Raw genomic sequence first — 20906 nt, 5'->3', positions numbered from 1 at the left:
CATACGAAATTTAAGATTTTTTGTTCTAATTCTGTGAAGAACATCACTGGTAACTTGATAGGGATTGCACTGAATCTGTAGATTGCTTTGAGTAGTAGAGTCATTTTCACAATATTGATTCTTCCAATGCAAGAACATGGTATATTTTTCCAACTGTTTATGTGGTCTTTGATTTCTTTCATCAGTGTTTTATAGTTTTCTGAGTACAAGTCTTCTTCCTCCTTAGGCAGGTTTATTCCTAGGTATTTTATTCTTTTTGTTGCAGTGGTAAATGGGAGTCTTTCCTTAATTTCTCTGATTTTTCATTGTTGGTGTATAGGAATGCAAGAGATTTCTGTGCATCAATTTTGCATCCTACAACCTTACCAAATTCATTGATTAGTTCTAGTAGTTTTCTGGTGGCATCTTTAGGATTTTCTATGTATAGTATCATGTCATCAGCAAACAGTGACAGTTTTACTTCTTTTCCAATTTATATTCCTTTTATTTCTTTTTGTTCTCTGATTACTGTGGCTAGGACTTTCAAAACTATGTTGAATAAGAGCACTGAGAGTGGACATCCTTGTCTTATTCCTGATCTTAGTGGAAATGCTTTCAGTTTTTCACCATTGAGTATGATGCTTGCTGTGGGTTTGTCATACATGGCCTTGATCATGTTGAGGTAGGTTCCCTCCATGCCCATTTTCTGGAGAGTATTTATCACAAATGGTGTTGAATTTTTTCAAAAGCCTTTTCTGCATCTATTGAGATGCAGAAATAAAATAAAAAACATACAGTTTTTATTCCTTAATTTGTTAATGTGGTGTATCACATGGATTGATTTGCATATACTGAAGAATCCTTGCATCCCTGGGATAAATCCCACTTGATCATCGTGTATGATCCTTTTAATGTGCTGTTGGATTCTGTTTGCTAGTGTTTTGTTAAGGATTTTTGCATCTATATTCATCAGTGATATTGGCGTATAATTTTCTTTTTCTGTGATATCTTTTTCTGGTTTTGGTATCAGGGTGATGGTGGCTTCGTAGAATGAATTTGGGAGTGTTTCTCCCTCTGAAATTTTTTGGAAGAGTTTGAGAAGGATCCGTGTTAGCTCTTCTCCAAATGTTTCATAGAATTTGGCTGTGAAGCCATCTGGTCCTGGATGTTTGTTTGTTGGAAGATTTTTAATTACAGTTTCAATTTCATTACTTGTGATAGGTGTGTTTATATTTTCTAATTCTTCCTGGTTCAGTCTTGGAAAACTGTACCTTTCCAAGAATTTTTCCATTTCTTTGTGGATGTCCATTTTATTGGCATATAGTTGTTTGTAGCAGTCTCTTATAATCCTTTGTATTTCTGCAGTGTCAGTTGTTATTTCTCCTTTTTCACTTCTAATTCTATTGAGTTGAGTCTTCTCCCTTTTTTTCTTGATGAGTCTGGCTAAGGGTTTATCAGTTTTGTTTATCTTCTCAAAAAAACAGCTTTTAGTTTTATTGATCTTTGCTATTCTTTTCTTCATTTCTATTTCATTTACTTCTGCTCTGATCTTTATGATTTCTTTCCTTCTACTGACTTTGGGTTTTCTTTGTTCTTCTTTCTCTAGTTGTTTTGAGTGTAGTATTAGACTGTTTGATATTTTTCTTGTTTCTTGAGGTGAGATTGAATTGCTATAAACTTCCCTCTTAGAACTGCTTTTGCTGTATCCCATAGATTTTGGGTCATCGTGTTTTCGTTGTCATTTGTTTCTATGTATTTTTTTATTTCTTCTTTGATTTATTCAGTGGTCTCTTGGTTATTTAGTAGTGCATTGTTTAGCCTCCATGTATTTGTGGTTTTTACAGGTTTTTTCATGTAACTGATTTCCAATCTCACAGTGTTGTGGGTCAGAAAAGATGCTTGACACGATTTCAATTTTCTTAAATTTTCCAAAGCTTGATTTGTGACCCAAAATGAAATCATTTTAAAGTCAAAGAAATTTTAAGATAATCAAAGTAATGGTTTCTGTTATGTCTTGACTTTTTTTCCCTTAAAGATGTATCTGCAATATACAGAGCATGGCAAGACACACACTGACGTCTTTTGGCTTTCATTTCATTACTTTAAAAGCCAAAAATGCTGCTTTGTGTAACTATGTGGTGGAAGCCTCTAAGAGAACCATCATTGTCTTTTTTTTTTTTGTGGAGAACTACCTATTCTCTTCTATCCTCAAATAAGCTATACTTATTAAATACTGGTTTTAGCCTATGATATGAGGTAACATTTGGGTATTTCCATTCCTTTTCCTCCAAATTCAGTAATTCCCTCAAATATACTTTTATAAATTCACAAGTGACTCAATAATCAACGATTTTCTCAAATGTAAGTTTTGTTCTTATGGGTATTGAGAAAGCATTTTAAAGGCCAACTTGCAATGCTACTGCTAGTCAACTCAATTAATTGGGGAATTCAGAAAAGAGCAGGAGGCATTTAAAAAATTATTCTCAAACGTGCCTTTCAACCAAATTCCTTTTTTATTTAATTAATTATTATTATTTTTTGGCCACACCACACGGCAAGTGAGATCTTAGTTTCCTGGCCATGTGAGATCAAACCCACGCCCTATGCATTGGAGGCACAGAGTCTTAATCACTGGACTGCCAGAAGTCCCCCAAATTCTTAACTTGTACTTCAATTTTCATTATAAAGTTGAATTCTCTGGATTTAAAAATATTTTCAATTCTGATAACTAAAACAATCTTTGCAAAATCTTCCCACTGTCTTCCCAGAGGGTCTCAAAAACTGCCATACATTGACAGAGAAGGCACCTGCTTAAGATGCAGATTGCAGGTTCTGCTCCCAGATATGTTGATTGAGAAGTTCCAAGGAAGCCCCAGGATCTGCATTTCTGGCGGATATGGTTTCAGGCTATACTTTGAGAGACACTGGTCAATATGCCCAGGTTACTGCAGAACCAAGTACTAGACGCCCACAGCTCATCCACAATGCTGTACACAAAGCTGGAAACCATCCTGAATTTGTTGCATCACTTTAAACATAATTTATAATTTGTACTGATTGTGTCAGAATTTCATTTAAGCAGGGAGACAGTTTTTCCTTTTTTCCCTGCAAAATGTTCACAGTGAATAAAACAATGTGCAAATGTAATTCCACTTGCAGGGCCTGCCAGGCATGACTGCTGCCCCATCTGCACACAGTCTGGCACAGGGTTTCCAAATGAGGAAGTAACTCAGAGGACACTTGTCTATTAGCTTAAATACTCCTAAATGGGGTGTTTGAGAAAGCAAAGAATTCAAATGTACACGAAAGGTAGGACGATTTCATATCATAATCCATAAAATGACGCTAACCTAACAAAAGATATATTTTCACACACTGTTGATGCCATCTAAGGAACAAATGTTTATTTTTTAATTAGACAGTCTTTGATTTCTAATAGACCATTAATACTTTATCCTATCATATTGTTGTAAGGGGACTGTTTTCATTTTATATCAGACTCTTAAACTTCCAACTTCTAATGTGTTTCCACTAAATACAGTCTTACTAAATTATTCAACAATAGAGAAGTTTCTTGTAGAAAGCAATTGGAAAAGCAATTAAAACCAAAAAAACAAAAGTGGCTGCTCAAGTATTCATTAAGCTCTTTAAGAAGAATCCCCTTTTCATTTCCTTTCAAGAGGAATTTTTTTTAGGGACTTGCCTGGTGGCGCAGCGGTTAAGTGTCCGCCTGCCAATGCAGGGGACACAGGTTTGAGCCCTGGTCCGGGAAGATCCCACATGCCTCAGAGCAACTACGCCTGCGCGCCACAACTACTGAGCCTGCGTGCCTAGAGCCCGTGATCAGCAACAAAGAGAAGCCACCGCAATAAGCCCGCACACCACAACGAAGAGTAGCCCCCGCTCGCCGCCAACTAGAGAAAACCCCTTGCGCAGCAACAAAAACCCAACCAATGCAGCCAAAAATAAATAAATAGAGGAATTTTTAAAGATTTATCAGGTTTATTTTTTAAAGCACAAAAGAAATGTAAGCACAGAGCTAAGCATGTGAAAATTAAGGATCCATAATGTCAGCACCCTAGCACAACCTCTTAATCTGAAGGACCAAATTGTCACAGATGTCACTCACACCTTGTTTCTGATCCAGGTAACTGCGAAGGATTCAGGATTATACCACTCTGTAACATGTAAACTTTAATTTGGGGGTGAGGGGCATATACTCAAGCTCTGCTTCACATTTATTTTGAAAGGTAGCCAAATTTGATCTTTTTTTCCTAGCAATAAATTAGATACAACTAATGTTATCACCAAGAACCCCCTGAGCACAGGCACTATGCTTAGCACGTTACATACAATGTCTCATTTAATCCTAACAACCTTAGGATATGTGAACTGTTGCTGCCAATTTAGAAAAGGAAGCAATGGTTCAGTGTCTTCTCTGGGGCCACACAGCCAGTATGTGGTGGAATTGTGACAGAAAACCCCGTCTGACCTTAAATCCCAGGCCCTTAACTATGACCTCATTCTGCAAAGATGTGTCTTGCATTGCACTGCACTTCGCTGCCTACACTGCCCTCCCTGCTTGTTTTAAGAACACCTTCCGAGTACATTCGTTTTTATAGTGATGAGGAGAATGTGCTCAACGGAGCATTCCACAGAATAGCCCAGCCTTTCTGAAGCATCTGCTTAGTCCCCACACTGTGCTCAGTCTAGCTGCAGAGATGAGCACTCACTGCTCTTGAGGGGCTTGCAATCCAAGCTGTGGAGGCTGCTTAAAAGCAGGACAGGGGTTTGGGTTTCTTGTTTTTAAGCCACATGGTGCTTGGCCATGGTCCACTGCTGGCTGCTGAGGGTGTGACAGTGAACAGAAGCTTGGACTGAGGCCTGTGAGCAGAGACAAGTGACCTCCCCCCACTTTGGTCCACGAAATGAACTAAGAGATGGTTAAGGACTCTTCACATTGTTTACTCTAAGCCTTTCACACAAATTCCAAAATGAGAATTGTTTGGTTCTGCAAATGGAGATACTAAAAGGGAAACATGAAAGTAAAAACAAGTCTCGGAACATCTGAAAAAGAATTTTGAAACCTGTTCATAGTTATGCTGCTGGCGTCACCCTCCAATCCCAAGTCCAGCTGTTTACTTCCTTGACTCTTGTCAGTTCAAGTGGCAAAGATATCCCAAGTTCCAGTAAACACGCAGCTCTTTATAGCGCTGGCAGGAGTGCTGGAGGGGAGGTGAAAGGAGTTTCTGTGGCCAAGCTTGGGCTACAGCCTTCACAAAGGCATATTCCCCAGGGTCCGGCAAGGCAGTGACAGGTAATCAAGGTAGGAGAACACTAAGGCAATGGATCAATGTAGGTGGCCCATGATCATGAATGTCACCCTTTTCCTTCCATCACTAACCCTTGGCAATTCCATGCTTCTCTTTAATGAGAAGCCTGTTGCCTCTCTAACCCATACCCTTGCCTTCCCTCAGAGGCATGGTGATTAAGAATGTAGGCTCAAAAAAAAGAATGTAGGCTCAATTTGCAGCAACATGGATGGACCTAGAGATTATCATACTAAGTGAAAGAAATCATAAAGAGAAAGACAAATACCATATGATATCACTTATATGTGGAATCTAATTTATCTACAAAACAGAAACAGACTCACAGACATAGAGAACAGACTGTGGTTGCCAAGGGGAAGGGAAGGATTAGCAGATGCAAACTATTATATAGAGAATGGATAAGCAACAAGGTCCTACTGCGTAGCACAGGGCACTGTATTCAATATCCTATAATAAGCCATAATAGAAAAGAATATGAAAAAGGGTATATATAAGTATAACTGAATCACTCTGCCATACAGCAGAAACTAACATTGTAAATCAACTATACGTCAATAAAATAATTTTTTTAAAAAAGAATGTAGGCTCAATAACAATTATCAGCTCCACTTACTAGGTGTGCAACCGTGGGTGAGTTACCTCCGTTCCTCATGTGCAAAATGGGGTGATCACACCACTCCTCTCATGTGGCTACTACAAGGCGTGGTTGGGATAATACAGGTAAAGTGCTTGGAAGCACTTGGCACAAAGCCAGGCATAGTGCAAGCGCTTGATAAACGGCAGCTGTTCCTCAGTACTCGGGGCACCCACTGTCTCGTCCACTCTTTGTCCCACTTACGTGACAGCTCCTGTATCGTTTATTCTTCTGTAAACCAGAGATGACTCTCTGAAGGGGGAGAGGTGAGTATTCTACACATTCTAGAATTTTCTCTGCTCTTTGAAGGGATCTATTCTTGCAGGATGGTCAACAAACGTTTTGAGTTTTTTGTTTTTGTTTTATCTAAGGATGAGGAACCTTTTAAAACTCCCAGGAGAGACTCCTACACTTACTTGAAACTATCTCGGTACATTACATAGTGAAAAGCATTCAATAAAAATCATTGTTGGGTGTATTTTGTTATGAAGGATCTTAGAATATTTAGAAATAATCTTCACTATGTTAGATGAGAAAACAGCTCAGGTGGGAAAGGAGAAGGATGCCCACAAAGTCCGAGAGAGCCTGTGACCCAAACAAGAATGAAACTAGGGCTTTTAACTCACAATCTGTGCTGTTTCCCCCAAAGGATGCTGCCCTGAGACAAGACACAACTAACTGGCTTTACCTTTCTATAGATCAAGTGGTAAGGAGAATGTCACACTATGTCATATTTCAAGGGAAGCAAAATTCTTTATTTGCTGCAAATATTTTTTTCTGAATTTTCACACGGTGCCTTGGATGTAGTAAAGGAGCAATTAATATTTGGTTGATTTGATTTTACATAAAAAGGCAAATGATACTAAGAACTATATTCTCACTATGAAAAATTCTTCTAGATATTAACTTTCCATATACAAAGAAATAATGGAATGTTCTAAATAATGAAATACACTGGTTTTTATGATTTGCATGTTTCATTTCCCCTCAAAATTCGTATGTTGAAAACCTAACACCCAAGGTGATGATATTAGGAGGTGGGCCTTTGGAAGGTGCTTAGATCATGAGGGCAGAGCCTTCATGAATGAGATTAATGCCCTTATAAAGGAGGCCCCAGACAGCTCCCAGCCCTTCCACCATGTGAGGCTATAACAGGAAGTCGGCAGCCTGGAAGAGGTCCCTCACCAAAACACGACCTTGCTGGTACCTTGACCTTGAAGTTCCCGGTCTCCAGAACTGTGAGAAGTAAGTTTCTGTTGTTTATAAGCCACCCAGCCTGGGGCATTTTGTTACAGCAGCCTAAAAAGACTAAGAAGTCCAATTTTTGAAGAGGGAGAAATATTATGAAATGAAATATACTAGCAACCTTTGTACAATTTCCTTTCTATAGGCCACAGGCATCTAGAGAGCATCGCTTTGGGCAATGATCACGATTCCGTGTTGTGGCACATATCCCAGACTATTAGGACAGCCCCCAATTTTCTCTTTGCACCAATAAACAATGTAAAGTTCCCCCCCAAATTCCAGTTTTTAGTAACTGAATAAATCAAGTCAGGAAGCATTTTAGGTAAAAAATAAACATAAGACACAAATGGCTAGAAACCCGTAAAGAGCAGGCTCACAAGCTCACCCCCAGAAGCATCTACACACGAAATAGAACCGAGCATGTCTATGGCTGTAGCTGTGCCGCATATTTGTAAACGTGCCCCATGTGGAGCCAATGTGACAGCAGACACGGCTTGAGCAGCAATGCAGATTCTACCACCAGAATCCTGAATTACCCATTTTCATGAGAAAGAAGCAAATGGCAAGGTATTAAGATATCACAGATTTCTTAAAAATTTTTCTAGATCTATTCTGAAGTCAGAAAACCCTGAACTCAAACTCCTACACTTTATATTGTTATCAGATTGAACCACTTCAGATGGCTCTTCTAAGTCAAAAATAGCCAAATGTTGAGTATCCCACTGTTCAAACTAACACGTGGCATTATGAGAGTACATAAGACCTCAGTCACCAAAGACAGCCTGAAGCATGGCTTCAGGAAAATTATTTCATAATGACTTTCTTCCATGAGTTCTGGGGTGGAAAAAGCAGGAAGATTTGGGGTTAACAGTTGTCCAATTACCAAAAACTCCACTGATGAGAACTCTTAATTTTCTAAGCATTCCTATTAAAGTTTTACTGAGGAATAATTTATGAGATGTCTGCGGCATGTTGTGAAAAAAAATATGTCTGACATTTCAGACTATTCTAAAACCTCTCCCTTGTAAGAGGAGCTGGAGGTGTGGCAGGCTTGGGCCTCGCTCGTGCCTGGGGGAGAGAGTTGGAGATTTTAGCAGTTCTGGACAGGAGACTGGCGCTGCTTCAAAGCTCCGAGGCCCAGGCGGGCTTTCCGTACACCCTGAGGTGCTGTTAGGCAAAGATAGCATCTCTGTTCCTCTCTGGGGCCTCAGCACTGTTTGCCCTTCAAGGTTCCCTGCTGCTTAAGGAAACATGCGAAATATTTCCGTAAAGGACTGCTGTGTGGAAGCAACAGGAAGTAAAGGTTTACTCCAGTGACTCCCCGCTAATACAAGGGTGGAGGCCGCATCTGAGAATCACAGTTTTCCAAGCAACTTGTTATTTTTACCAGATGTTTTCAAAGGCAGTTCTTATGCACAGTATTTGAGAGGTGTTCTTGTTTTCTGGAATAAGGGGGATTTGGCCATAAGCTATATTCTAATTGGGCATTAAAAACCAACCTAAGGGCTTCCCTGGTGGTGCAGTGGTTAAGAATCCGCCTGCCAAGGCAGGAGACACGGGTTCAAGCCCTGGTCCAGAAAGATCCCACATGCCGCGGAGCAACTAAGCCTGTGCGTCACAACTACTGAACCTGCGCTCTAGAACCCAAAAGCCACAACTACTGAGCCCACGTGCCACAACTACTGAAGCCCGTGCATCTAGAGCCCGTGCTCCGCAACAAGAGAAGCCACCGCAATGAGAAGCCCTGCACCACAACAAAGAGTAGCCTTGGCTCGCCGCAACTAGAGAAAAGCCCGCGTGCAGCAACGAAGACCCAATGCAGCCAAAAAAAAAAAAAAACTAAATGCAAAGTGACATGGGGGGAAAGTAGCCTCCTGAGAGACATGACTTTTACATTTTCTAAGGGCATAAGAGAAATTAGGCATTCATGTACTCTGAAACTTCCTGAAGGAAGTAAAAAATCAGTCTTGAGAAAATTCAACCTTTACCATCTTCTAACAAAGGTATTAGGTTAAAGAGACTTCACTGGACCAGCGCGGCCCCAATATAAAAACTGGAGTCCGGGGCACCCTGAGAGCCCATCACGACACCTCTTTCCTCTCCCAGCTGCCTGCTCGCCTCCCACCACCAGGACCATTTCCATTTGGCTGAGGCACCTATGAAAGGAGCGCCCTTTCCTTCCACTCCTACAGCCAAGCCTTCCCAAGCGATGCCATATGTCGGAAAGTTCCCTCTACCTCCTCCTGGCCCCTTCAAGCTAAGCTGCCTCACCCACGCCCTTCGAACGGCTCCCATATCCTCCCCAAAAACATTTTCTACATTGGGATGGCTCCCCCAAAAGGATGGAAGACAGATTTCCACAGCCCCAACCCACCTAGACTTGGAAAGTACATGTTTACATCTTTCTTTCCCATATATGTAATCTGCATACTTTTATTGTTAATTTACATATTTGCCCAATGTGCTATTTTCTCCTGTCTACTGATCCTAGCTCAGTAAGCACCTCAGAACACGAGCTTCAGAGAGTAGCACTGTCAGGCTCACCACATGACGGAAGAGAGGATGTTCTGCCTAAAGAAGCATGGAGCAGAAGCAGGGGTTGCGAGGCTGGCAGGGCTGTGTGAATTTCGCCTCCATTCCCCAGTGCTATCTCCGGGGAATCTGCCTTGCCTCTTTGAGCTTCACCTTCCTCCTCTGCAAAGTGTGAAATAATAAAAACCTATCCTTGGGGTTATTACGAGGACTAAATGTGATCTACGTAAACACTGCATATATAGAGGAATCCAAGTCCTGCGCTGACCATTGCTGCTTTTCCCAAACTCTGCCTACACCTTTTATAAATAGTTCCTTTATTTAAATCTCCTTACATTACCCGATTTGACTGTGCCATGTTTCCTGCCAGGACTCCAATATGCTCAGTAAGTGACATTTTCCTTAATTCGTCTTCCCCACCTCTCCCCTGATATCTGGTTTTCTACCTAAGAAAAACTTTCTGCTTTAAAAAAATATAACCTTTATTCCTCAGTGTTTAGTTACTTCTATATCATCTCAATGTTCAAGGTGTTGTGTAAGCCTGGTTTATTCAAATGATAAATTATGGCATCATGTCTGGTTTGCCCTGTAGTTGAAGTTTCTGAATTCCTCACTGATTGGCAGGGCCATAAAATCTCCAGGCTCAAAGTGCCCTTACAGATCACCCAGACCAGCATCTCCCAAAACGGGTCCCACAAAACACCACTGCCAGAGAAGCTGGCAAGTATGTAGCAGAAAAGGTGTTACAGAATCTAAGAAGTTTGCAGACTTGCCGTGCAACCCTCAGGGACCCTCAGTGACATTTAGGCATCTGAGAGGTATTGTCATAAAGAATCTTGTTGAAATTCACTAAAGCAGCATTTCACTAACTTATTTGGCCACAGAACCCCTTGCCCATCCCTATTTTTAGAGCACCCATTAACATCGTGCAGAACAGATTTCTATAAAATACCCCTGGACGGGGAAAGAAGAAAGAGGAAAAATTCACTTTCTTAAAGTAGGTCAGTTAGTAAATGGCAGAGCTGGCTTCAAACCCACACCTCTCAGACCCCCAAACCACTGCTCTTCCCACTATAGCAGAGGCTCTTGAACTTCACTGCCCCGCAGAATCACCAGGAGTGCTTGTTAAACTGCAGACTGCCGAGTCCCACCCCGGACTTTCTAATTCAGTGGGGTTGGTGTGCATTTCCAACTAGCTTTCAGGCGATACTCACAGCAGCGGTGAGAACCCCTGCACTACGCCCACCCATAGTGGTACAGGGGCTGGACAGGGCCTCGGCCTAGAGAGTGAGGACCTAGTGGGGAAGCCAGGGCATAAACATGGGAAAACGCCTAAACAACCACAAGGTTAATAACTAACAGTTCAGCACATAAGGCTACATCTAACCAACAGCCAGTCCAACAGCCCAGTGTCAAGACTGAAAAAACTGGACAGTGGGAATTAACCTAGATCTTAAAGGACAGGAAGCCCCAAGTAAAAAGGGAGAAGGGAAGAGCATTCCAAGTGGTACAATGGGTCCTACTGCCCAAATATTTGTTTGTAGAGCTGTGGCTTTTTGTAGCTGGAAGGGACCTGGCCTGCACATCTTTGGATACCACTCTGGTCCTTACATTTGAATACAGGTGTGATTGCTATTTCAAAAATTTGCAGCAAAACACTTAAGGCAAGATAGAGAAGCTCCTCTCCAAGTAGGTGATTTGGAGGATCTAGAGAAGGTCTTCCTGCTCACTTTCCAGCCGTAGCCTCACTTCCCCTGCTCATCCTGGGTGCCCAGCAGCCCACCTCCAGGACATTAAAGCAAGGCCCAAGGAGAGCTGGCCACTAAGTCTACAAGCCAACTGGCTGGTCCTTTTCTTAGAAAGTGGGTGTGAAACAGTCAAAGCCACCCTCCTGCAAGTGCAGTTCTAATGGGGCTTTGATGACATGCAACAGTTTCTAGACATTCCCTTCACCCCCATCCTCCAAACAAAAAGACTATCTGGGAGTATAAGTTTCATGAGTTGGCTATAGCCAACTTCCTCAAAGGAACGACCAAGAGTGAAAATGCCATTCTCTACGATCACGTTAACTCACCGTGGCCCCTAACTCTGGTCTCGCAATGCTGTCGCTAGCTGCTGCTTCCAGTGAAACAGTAATGCCCTCACCGGGGTAGGGACACAGCCAGCCCGCCTCTCCCTCCCTCCCTCACTGGCATTCCTTGAACAGTCAACCTAAGGTAGGATGCAAGCGACACCAACTGAGACAGGAACTGCCCTCCCAGTTAAGGCAGAGAAAGCACAGTGATAAATCAGATGACAAGTCAGGAGGGGAGTGGAGATGAAGAGCTGAAGGTGGAGGCAGTGCCTTCCAGGGGACTGAGGAAGGAGGAAGTGGGATGTGGGAGGGGAAGGTTAGATGGTCCATGAGCACCTGCTCTGTACCACACACTGTTGGCTCCTTCACCCATTCTCTCATAAAGCCCTATGAGGTGGATCAATGTCTACTTTTACAGAGGCGGAAACAACACCCTGGAAGCCTAAGTGACTTGCCCCAGGACTCACAGTGAGAAAACGCCGGCATGGGGGTTTTAGCTCTGGCTTGTCTGAATCCAAAAGTGGTGGTCTTCTATGATGCAAGATGTACAGCTGACATAAGAGCAGGTAACCTCCAAAGTACACGCTCCGATCTTGGCCAAAGATTTGCCTTATAATTTGAAACATGGTGAAATTAAATAAATTTGGGTCATACACACACACACAAGCTAGATATTTGTGTAAATGTAATTCTTCGTAAAGTTCTAAATTAGGTATTTATGGGGGGAAGTTTGGACCATTTGTTAAAAATTAACAAAGGCAATTTGTGCCTTTGAAGGGGTTTGGACACATGAGTATAGTGGCCGGAAATACAATCTTCCCTTTTCTCCTCCAGGATGTTCTACAAAAGCAACACGGAAATGAGGGAGGGGAGGGTGAACATTTCAGTCAATTTAGGAGAGATAGAACCCACAGACTCAAAAACTGTATTATGGCTTCTAAAAGCCACTAGGAGTGGTTCAGAAACATGCAGAGATGAGTACAGGACCCGTGTGTTCCCACATCATGCAAAATGATAACACTACTAAATATAGACTTGTCTACATGCCCAGCACTGGTCTGTACGCTTTATATAGATTAGTGTTTTCAATCATCACATCCTACCTATGAGATAAATACTAACGGGCCAAGACCAAACAGTTCAATAGTAAATGGAGAAACTAGGATTTAAACCCAGGCCTTTGGGCTATCAGAGCCCATACTCATCACCACTGAGACGACAGCCTATTCCACAGCAGACTACAAGATCATCATTACACCATGATTTTAGTGGCAGAGGACTAAAATGGCCTACATACCATTCACAGGCCATTGTTTATGTGTTATGACATCTATTCAATGGGAACAACAAAACAATCATATCATGAGGTAGCTCAAAATGTGCGATGGAATGATTTCTAAGATTATGATTAAATAGAAAAACCAAGTTCAAAACACTGTGGATAGTATGATGTCCTTTGTATGGGGAAAAAATATATATACACATATTTATAAACGCAGGGAAAATTTCCACAATAGTATATAAGAAACTGGTGCCCAGGATTGAGTCTAAAGCAAGAAGTATGGGAGAGATGGAAGATTTACATTTTACTACAAACCTTTCCTAACTTTTGAATTCTGAACATGGTCATATATCACCTATGTATTTAAAGAAAATTCAAAAGCAAAAATTACTTCGAGAGAATCATGGTGAAATATTTTCCAACCTAATCCCCAGTAGAAACAGTGAGTAGAATATTCTGGGATAACCTATATGAGAAAAGAATCTAAAAAAGAATGAATATAGGGACTTCCCTGGTGGCACAGTGGTTAAGAATCCACCTGCCAATGCAGGGAACACGGATTCAAGCTCTGGTCTGGGAAGATCCCACATGCCGCGGAGCAACTAAGCCCGTGCACCACAACAACTGAGCCTGTGCTCTAGAGCCCACGAGCCACAACTACTGAGCCCGCGTGCCACAACTACTGAAGCCTGAGCACCTAGAGCCTGTGCTCCGCAACAAGAGAAGCCATCGCATGAGAAGCTCGCACACTGCAACGAAGAGTAGCCTCCGCTCTCTGCAACTAGAGAAAGCCCGCGTGCAGCAACGAAGACCCAATGCAGCCAAAAATAAATTTTTTAAAAAAAGAATGAATGTATGTATATGTATAACTGAATCATTTTGCTATACACCTGAAACTAACATAGCATTGTAAATCAACTATACTCCAATAAAATTAAAATTTAAAAAATAAAGTCATCTGAAAACTAAAAGAACAAGGTGAGTAGAATAGAAGTGAGAACAGTCTCTCTGACGATTTTCTATTCATTCCATAGAGAGAAGTGGATAACTTCCTGCAATTTTTCATAGTAGAGATTCTGAAATGCTTAGAACTAAAAAAAGAAAAAAATTATGCCATCCATTTTCTTCAACTCAGACACTTGTTTCTTAAAAATGCAGTGGACATATAGCAAGAAAGAATTCCTTGTGTAGATGGCAGTAAAAGGTGTTTCAATGTTTGGGCTTGGGGTGTGCATGACAGCACACGAGAATTCCCTAAAAAAATAAAGATGACAGGTAGTGACCCAGCACAACTACTGTATGGCCAAAATAGAAATGGGTATGTCACGTCCATGCCACTAAAGAAACAAAATCTCTCATGTCCTACAAAGCACGCAAGGCATCTTGCCTTGCCAAATTTAAACGGGGACATTATTTTTAAGTTACTATAATTAGTTCACATTTGTCTATGAATCAGTCTTTATGAGGCAACAGCATCTAAGCCCCATCAGATGAAACCTGAGGCAACATCATCTCTGTTTATTATTTTGAAAAGAAAGAAAGGGTGCCAAGTTTCCTGCAACACCCAACTCAAACGCTGAAATTTGGAGGACAGAATGTCCTGTTGTCCACGTTTGAAGATAGGAATATATTTTCATCTAATACATCAGTCCCAGGTTCAGCTGGCAACAGGAAGGAATTGAATTCCAGAGCTCAAAAATAGGACTTAAGTACTAAAGCACCTTTCACTGCTCATATAGGATACTATTTATGTTTTAACCCTTTACACTGCAGCAGTTTTAAGAAGTACTCATGCTTGTGAACAGACATGAAAACATTTCAATCTAAAGCTCTCTGCCTGACAAGAGATTGGCAAATGCAAGCGTTTTAAAGCTATTTTTACATTCCCTCATCCACGGCTTTCATAATTAAGTTTCTCACAAAGAATGAAGAGTTTCAACACCAAATATAAAGGCAGGGGAAGGGGGAGTGGTTCCTATTTAGCCTGGGCTTCTCCTGAATGAAATGGCTCATCCAAGGGGCTCTGAAATCAGGCACATAAATACAATAGCATCTCTAAAAGGAGTCCAGCCAGAGAGCAGGCAACACTAAGGCAGTTAGAATCTGCAAGAGGTTTAAACAGGCAACCTTAATAAGTCTCAGGGACCCTACTGGAAGGTATAAGCTCAATGCTTTAATTCAGAGAACATCATTTAGCAGTACGCCGGCAGACTGTAGCACATTTGACTGAGGCCAGTGGGTGCAGAAGAGGGACAACTGCTATTCACTCGTCTCCAGGTTATATCAAAACCATAATATTTTCATGCATGCCCACGATACATACATATCGATGCACCTGTATGTTCTTTTATGGCAAAGACCACGGGTTCTGGTCCCAGTTTTGATATTTACGAAACAGATTCCCTTCAGTAGACCATTTTAAACCATCAGAATTTCATTTTTGCCCCTCAAACATAACAACAACAACAAATAAGCAACAGGGAATAATACTCGCCCTGTCTAACCTCACAGGAATTCTATAAGAACCAAAGTGAAATAATAGATTTATAGTTTTTAACATTCAGCAAACATTTATGTGACACTATAGGCCAGGCACAAGGTGCTGGACAATTCTTACTTTTAATGACCTGCTGACACAGGTACTATTATTATCCCTGTTTTATGGATAAGAAAACTAAGGACGAGAGATGCTCAGTAATGTGCTCAAGGTTACACAACCAGGAGGTGGGATTTGAACCCTGGCAGTCTGACTCCAGAGTATGTGCTACTATATATACTATACTATACAGCCTATCATCATAATTACCATGAATACCTTCACTTAATCCCAATTCCACAAATAAGGAAAATGAGGCTCAGAGGTTAAGTCATAAGCAAGCCGAGATCATAAAGCAAGCACATGGCAGGGAGCCAGGATTGGAAATGGGGTCTGTGCCACTCCGGACACTGCACTCTTTTGGCTTTTGTGGCCGCGTGGCATGCGGGATCTTAGATCCCTGACCAGGGATCGAACCCATGCCCCCTATAGTGGAAGCACAGAGCCCTAACCACTGGATCACCAGGGAATTCCCTGGACCCTGCATTCTTAAAACACAGTTACTAAACTTCAATCCACAAGTATTTACTCTGCAACTACTGTGCTCTAACACGCTTTTTAAAAAAAGGTAAGGAGATGGTGGTCGTGTTTCCTCAGGAGCTGAAAGGCTTTCAAATCACCTCCATACTACGCCAGCCCCACCCACAGTCACCGAGTTCAGAGCCCCGCCCACAGCAGGTGTCCGGTGATAGCTGATGCCACTGAGGATGAAGATGACCACGGGAATATTAAATGTTGGGATACAGTTTCAAAAGGGGATTAGACTACTCAAGCTAGAGGGGAAAAAGCCCTACAGGGCAGAATGCTGACAGCTTTAAAAATGAACAGGTGTGGCCTATCTAACAGGTAGAACATTGTAGGTACTTTGTTAATTCCTACTAAGCTTTCAACTCCTGAAGCAGGGTGACCAACTCATCCCGGTCGTTGCTGGACTTTCCCAGTAGCCTCACGTCACCCTGGAGGGTAAATATTAGGTTGGCTTTCCACCCCCCGACCCTGGTTCCAGCACAGGTGCCTGCAAACAGAAGGTGCTCACTAGGTTGTTGGTTAGATGGATGGAAGGAGCAATATTTTATTATTTCCAAGTTCACTCACTTCTATGCCACGAGTGTTGCCAAGCAGCAGTTCCCACACAGCAAAATGACTATGTGAGAATCATTTTAACTAGCACTTTCATTGTTTGTATGCAAATGTACATGCCTAAAATGGGCCCTTTAAAGGGCTTTCCCCTAAATCAACAACCCTCACTGAGATTTTTCTCTGTATATCCTTTTATGTAGATAGTAGAGAGATAAATTTCAATCCAGCCTGAATCTGTAATAATGGAGTTAAGGTGCTTTTCTTTATAGGAATGACAAGTCTAAAATGAGGAAACGGGAGGCACTTCCAGGCGCCAGGGTAGAGCTGCTCCTTGACTTACTCATCCCAAAATAGGACAGGCACCTCAGAGGGCGCTTTCCCAATACCCAGTTCCAGAAAAGTGAAACACCCCACTGCCTGAGTCCCCCTGGATTAGAATCCTCAAAGCTATTGCAAGCAAACTTTCCAACCTCCCCTTCTATTCCCTTCCCCAAATGTCCCGCTCCAAGCTCAGGCAGCCCGTTCTCTTTGCTGTCCCGTTCCCTTCCTTTGGTTCTGACCCAGGGGCTGGGTAGCCTTGGTCTTGTGCCTCAGCTCAGGGAGAGGCCCAGATGCTCCTTGAGAATTCAACCCTGGCAGAGGGATCAGTAGACCCAGCCCAGACCAGCCCAGCCCTGGGTGGGAGTTCTGAAGAGCTGCTCTCTTGGGGAGTCAGGGTGGGAATCAAAGTTCCGGGTGGTCAACATGGCTGAATCCTGAGTCACTGACTCAGCCCTGTATGATTATGCCAGGCAGCCCAGGGAGCCGGTCACAACTTAAAATTCGAGAGAACATGACGGCGAGAAGCAAAGTTCTCAGAAGGGCACACAGGGAAGGCAGAGGTTATCTGAGCTTGGAGGAGAAACTCCTGTCGTCCAAAAGAGTGGGGAGGACTGGAGCCAGGAAAGCCCTGGAAAGTTCTTCAAATGGCTGCAAAATGCGCTCCTGATCTCAGAATGGTCTATTTGCATGTCTGGGCCACAGGAGCAGGGAACGCGTTGATGCTGAACAAAGGACAGTAGTATCTGGTCCACACCTGCTCTTGTCAAGCTGGTTCTGTCTCAAGCTGGTCACTCTCAAAACTGGCCAGGATGAGGACCACTGTTGGCGGGAGTGGGTCAGGAAGGAGTGGGTGTCAGGAGCGTTTCAAATGGGGTGACATCCTTTTCACCCAGTGACCTGTGGCTGACAAGCCAAGATCCCCGAATGGAAACGCCTGGCTGGAATGCCTTCTTAGTTCAGTGAGACAAGCATCTTGGGAGTTATTTATTCCAAGGAAGGGGACGTCCCTGAAGGAAATGAGTACATGCCAAGCAGAGAATACAGCAAATCAAAATACTTCTGACGCAGTCCAAACCCTTGGCTGATGTACTTTCAGTTCAATACCTGGAACTCAAGACCAACCCAGAGAGAATCAGAAACAGGCTCCCAAGTGGCTGGGAGCCAAGAAGGTCCGAAGTGGCTTCAGAAACCCCTAAGACCAAAGACACTGGGCTCATCCGAAGCCACAGGATTTCTGAGCTAAAGGAGACATCATCTAGCTCTTACTTTTTTTTTTTTTTTTTTTTTTGCGGTACGCGGGCCTCTCACTGTTGTGGCCTCTCCCGTTGCAGAGCACAGGCTCCGGACGCGCAGGCTCAGCGGTCATGGCTCACGGGCCCAGCCGCTCTGTGGCATGTGGGACCTTCCTGGACCGGGGCATGAACCCGTGTCCCCTGCATCGGCAGGCGGACTCCCAACCACTGCACCACCAGGGAAGCCCTAGTTCTTACTTTTAAAAGCGGGGGAGGGGGAGGTGCTTAAGGGAAGCAGTGCTGCTGAATTCCCTAAAGTCAGGAAGAATTTGAAGACCCTGGTCTTCAAAGTACTTTTTCCAAAATGAGCATTTTTTTCATCATGTACTATTTGGTTAGTTCCCAGAGGAACCAAAAGGTTCAAACCAGTCACCCCTTATCCCCTGTGCTCAATGAGTGGATCTTCCATTCCTGAAACTGACCCCGAGGTACTCTGGACCAAAGGTGATGGGTAGAGAGTTCAGACGATCCGCAATGAACTGGAACCAACCTCACAAAACTGCATCATCCATGAACAGGCAGTAAGGGGACCAGCCACACTCCACCCTCTGTCACGCTGAGACTTTAACCCTAAACAGAACATTCTAAATCTCAGATACTGTCCAAAAGCTCAGAGACACATTTTGGAGATGGAAAATATACAAACAAGCATTTCTAGACACTCCACCTAGTAGCCCATACTCCAGGGATGGGTCTGAAAACCAAGAGGTTATTTTTTTTTCCAACTGATACACAATGGTGCAGATAAGTGTCCCCTTTCTCTTCCCCCATGGCTTCCCTTTTCCAGTGCTCTCCCAGTTCTGCGTGCTCCAAGAAGGAAACTTCCACCAGGCACTAGCAGTCTTTAGCACATGTTAAGGCAGCACAATCTGAAGACAGGAGCGGGAGTGACAGCAGCCAGAAGAGGACAGGCTAAAGCAAAAGCACTGAGTGTTTGAAACCACAAGCCCTGAATCTGCAATCCCTCTGTTTACTTAGAAACAGTTGCTGATGCTCACCCCCAAAGGTAAACTAGGACAAACCCGGAAAGGGAAGGGGAAGCAGTGAGGTAAGAGCCGCTGTAAACCTGGCACCGAGCAGAGGAAAAGCGCTGTCAGGACGCAGCCTTCCTCTCGACAAGAAAAATGAGATAACAGACCGCTATGAATAGTGACAGGAGGCTATACCCAGGCGCTAAGCAGAGGCAGAGGCTCGCGACCTTCACACACTTAAAAGTCACCCACAGACAATTTGGAGGTTGCTGTGGTAGAGTGAAAAGAACGTGGCATTTGGAGTCAGAGGAGGCGACTCTGAGTCCTGGCTCTGCCCTGAGCAAAGCTGTGTGACATCAGGTCAGCCACTCAACCTCTCTGAGTTTTAGTTCTCTGTGAACTATAAAATGAAGGATTTGATTTACAAGAGCCAAGACATGGAAATAACCTAAATGTCCATCAGCACGTAAGTGGATAAAGAAGATATGGTAAGGGTGGGAGGGAGATGCATGAGGGAAGGGATGTGGGGATATATGTATACACATAGCTGATTCACTTTGTTATACAGCAGAAACTAACACACCATCGTAAAGCAATTATACTCCAATAAAGATGTTAAAAAAAAGGAAAGATATGGTATATATATACAAAGAAATATTACTCAGCCACAAAAAAGAATGACATAATGCCATTTGCAGCAATATGAATGGATATAGAGATTATCATACTAAGTGAAGTAAGTCAGAAAGAGAAAGACAAATATATGATACCACTTATATGTGGAATCTAAAATATGACACAAATGAACATATCTACAAAACAGAAACAGACTCACAGACAGAGAGAACAGACTTGTGGTTGCCAAGGGGGAGGGAAGGATTGGGAGTCTGGGATTAGCAGATTCAAACTAGTAATATACAGGATGAAAAAATAGCAAGGTCCTACTGTATAGCACAGGGAACTATATTCAATATCCTATGATAAACCATAATGGAAAAGAATATATATATAATAAAGTAAAATGAATGAGTTGGACTAGCTGCCCTCAGTTTTCCTCCAGTTATAACATTCTGTTACACTACTAAATACTGCAGCAAAGCAGTCATGCCCCTTCTATTGAACACCTTCTGTATGTCAGGTGCTCTGCTGGGTACTAGAACAGTTTGCACTCAAGGAACCTTCCAACCCACGTTATGCCAGCAGCCTGTAAACAAGCTTCTGCAGTACAGAGGGAGAGATGTGTGGACAGGGTGAAGGGTCAGCTGACCCAGCAGAGGAAGAGGGCAATCAGGAACAGCTTCCCAGAAGTGATGCCCAGGCCAGCACCTGAAGTAGGTCATTAGGCCATAGGAAAGGGCAGAAGGAATAATATGTACAGAAGCACACAGGAATGGCCCAATAGGGCACACACGATGGGAGGAGTTCAGAGATAAAGGGCCTTATAAGCCATACTAAGAAGAGCTCTTGTCAGCACCCCCAGGCTCCCCCCAGTCCCCTGCTGTTCACCCTAACATCTCCCTAGGCCAACACCGGGTCAGCCATCACGCAACCACCCAACCCCTGCCCC

At 42.9% G+C, this 20906-nt stretch overlaps 1 protein-coding gene across 24 annotated transcripts in view; it reads right to left on the bottom strand.

Moving 5' to 3' along the window:
- SORBS1 (sorbin and SH3 domain containing 1) overlaps positions 1-20906 on the bottom strand; it is a 237109-nt gene that overhangs the window by 135970 nt on the left and 80233 nt on the right. Inside the window, exon 1 of one of the 24 annotated variants that reach the window (XM_060034418.1) lies at positions 12265-18331. The exons of the other annotated variants lie outside the window; for them this stretch is intronic. The gene's annotated coding sequence lies outside the window, so the exon portion shown is untranslated. Of the gene's footprint in view, positions 1-12264; positions 18332-20906 lie in introns of those variants that run through there. 24 annotated transcript variants of the gene reach the window in all.

This window comes from Delphinus delphis, chromosome 16, assembly GCF_949987515.2.
Source record: "Delphinus delphis chromosome 16, mDelDel1.2, whole genome shotgun sequence".
Taxonomy (NCBI): Eukaryota; Metazoa; Chordata; class Mammalia; order Artiodactyla; family Delphinidae; genus Delphinus; species Delphinus delphis.
This window is presented reverse-complemented; position numbering and strand designations above follow the sequence as displayed.